Source organism: Octopus bimaculoides, chromosome 14 (assembly GCF_001194135.2).
Source record: "Octopus bimaculoides isolate UCB-OBI-ISO-001 chromosome 14, ASM119413v2, whole genome shotgun sequence".
Classification (NCBI taxonomy): Eukaryota; Metazoa; Mollusca; class Cephalopoda; order Octopoda; family Octopodidae; genus Octopus; species Octopus bimaculoides.
In genome coordinates, this window is record NC_068994.1 from 33589467 (window position 1) to 33592472 (window position 3006).

General features: G+C 36.9%; 1 protein-coding gene across 3 annotated transcripts in view; it reads right to left on the reverse strand.

The window, feature by feature from the left end:
* LOC106875084 (protocadherin gamma-A4) overlaps positions 1-3006 on the reverse strand; it is a 132975-nt gene that overhangs the window by 38814 nt on the left and 91155 nt on the right. The gene's annotated exons all lie outside the window — the stretch shown is intronic.

The window sequence follows — 3006 nt, forward strand, 5'->3', positions numbered from 1 at the left end:
AGAGAGAGAGAGAGAGAGAGAGAGAGAGAGAGAGAGAGAGAGAGAGAGAAGGAAAAGAAAATATGAAAGAAGAAAGAAAGAGTGAATGAATGAACGAATGAATGAATGAATGAATGAAAGAGAATAGAATAAATAACTATTGATAGAAAAATTTATCATCTGCAATTAAACCAAGGAAAAGTACAGATTCATAAATATATGTATGCTCACACTCACACACTCACGCGCATACACACACCTGTATATATATATATATATATATATATATATATATGCATGTGCCATTATGAGAGCAGAAGGTGGATATACATAAATAAATTGAAGGAGAGATAAGGAGAAAGACAAATAGACAGTCAGTGGGAGTGAGAGTAAGAGAGGAAGACAAATATACAGCCAGTGTCATTCAGATTGAAAGAAAAAGAAGTAGATATAGGCGTGTAAAGATAGATAGTGGAGGAGAGTGACTGAGTGAGGGAGAGAGAGAGAGAGGAATGGAAAAGGTAGATACAGGAGATACAGGAATATATATACCTATATAAATATATATATATGTATATATACAGAGAAAGAGAGAGTGAGAGAGAGAGAGAGAGAGAGAGAGAGAAAGAGAGAGAATGAGTGAGAGAGGAGAGAGAGAGAAAAGAGTAGATATAGTTAGATATAAATATACTGAGATGGAGAGAATGTGTACATAGACGTATGTGTGAAGAAATCATGGCCTTTTTAAAATGACGCCTCGAATTTTATTTTCGGTACTTTTAAAAGGCAAGTTGATGTTAGGGTTTAATCACGCTTGTCTGGAAGCTGGAAGCTCCGTTTTAAATAGAAACTTTGGTGCCATTTCCAAAGTTAATTCTTCACACACGTACATATGCATAGTTTTGCTCTCTCCATTCTCTCTTTATGACTCATGCATGCACATACCGTTCACCGTCCCTCACCTACTCATACACTCAGTGTGGAGGTTAAAGTGTCTTATGTCACACTGGCAAGATGGATGTCCAGCTTCTTAGCTTTGATTGAAATTATAAACATATTTGAAATTATAAACGTATTGTATTTGAATTGAAGTACTATTCAGTATGCTAAATAGGGAAGACAAGACGTTTCAGATTTTCTGACCAAGCTAGGCAAATACATATGGACCAGTTTTGCATGTGTTGAGACACAAGTTTTTAATTTCTATTTTGTTCTATGATGCGTAAAGATAATTCTAGCGTTTGGTCTGGATTCATGAATTCACGTTCAAATGGCAGGTATTGATTGCAGATAGGCATCTTGATGGCGTGTACCATTTTCCCACTTTTCTTCCAGGTGACCATAGAATTGGTATGGAAAGGAACAACAACTTACTCGGAAGGAATAAAGATGGGAAGACATCAGATACTGTCACTGCTGCATGCCTTTATGGATGACATCACTGCTGTAGGGAAAACAAAGACAAAAAAAGCCACTTCTAGAGCAGTTTGATAAGCTATTTAAGTTGTGTCGGCTGCATACCGAAGCCTCAAAAAGTGTCACAGAATATTCATATGCAATAACACAGGAGGTTGTTAAATAACTCCACTTTTACTTTGGATTCAATGAACTACGGAAAAGATAAATTGGCCGTCTTTGTGCAAAGTTTGAGATTTAGATTAACGTGTGTCAAAGACTAACTGCCATTAACAACTGCGGTTTAACAAGGGAGCTTAAAGTATGGTATTCACAACAAATTGCATGGCCCTTTGCTAGACTTTTATTACCACTCATATAATATTTACAAAGATATAAAAGCGAAAAAGTTTGCTAAAACGTTCCTGCAAAAGCGTATTTGGTCACTGCCATGTTTTACAGGAGTTGGGATGTATAGCGCTACTGTGGAATTCAAGTGCAGTTAACATCGCTGGTAGAAAAGTTTATAGTAGTAAAAAATCGATGCCGCGTAATGTTATTAGATTTGGTGGACCCCGTTTTGGAGATACTAACGGAAAGTGTCAATGTTGTGTGAGAAAAGTTGCTGAAGTGAGAGAGATCATTCTAAAAACGAAAGATGTGATATATAAACGTAAGAGGTGCCGAATATAAAGCTGGATTAGGAGACATGCGAGACAAATGGCTAATCCATAAGAAAAATGGAGGCAGATGAAATATTGTGAAGAAAATAAATAATCATAAGGAAGAGGTGAAGAGCGTGCGTCTAAAACCAATGTGCATGGCTAATATCAGAAGGAACTGAGTAAAGAATATTGTCGTCGAATATGTTGTGAAAAATGGGTTCAACCAGGCAGTGACTATTATTGATTGCAGCATTTTATGTGCTTCCATTCTCGGCCAATATTAGACGGTGGGATTGGAATAATACTGCTATTACTGTTAATGTAAGCATCGGTATTGCTCAGTGAAGTTTAAGTAGTGGTTCTCTCGGTAGGCGACGAAATTAGTGCGATCTCCAAATAATGCAGCTGATGATGGGGTATATCACTGGAGTATATTCTTGCAGCTTTGAAACCATACCTCGTAGAATATTCTTTAGCAGAATAATCATGTAAAGAATGTCTTTGTCGATTCACTTTAGCAGTAGTGATATTTAAAAGAGAGTCAGCACAAGTTGCACCCTATTGCATCTAACTCATAAGAACTACGAGATAGAACAACGCAGGAGAGAAACGATAAAAGAGTTGAGATCCAACTCCTCTTTGGACTGCTGACTAGAAGATGCCGGACAGTATGAAGGAAGCGCACCTACTGTAATAATCGCAATGATGAAGCGACACTCTACGCTCTCTACTTATGGCATTGGGTAACTTAACAAAAGAAGCTTTAATCGCTGGATTTATTGCGCATTGAGGTGATAATATAGAGTATGCACCCGAAAATAGAAGTGCGGGTTAAAATATAAAGAACTTGGGAAATCATATGAAGTACAACGATTCCAGTAAAGCGTGGAATACTTACAGGTTCTTCGCTAAATTCACTATATTCTACCTAGCTAAAACTAACGTGTGTATATATATATATATATAT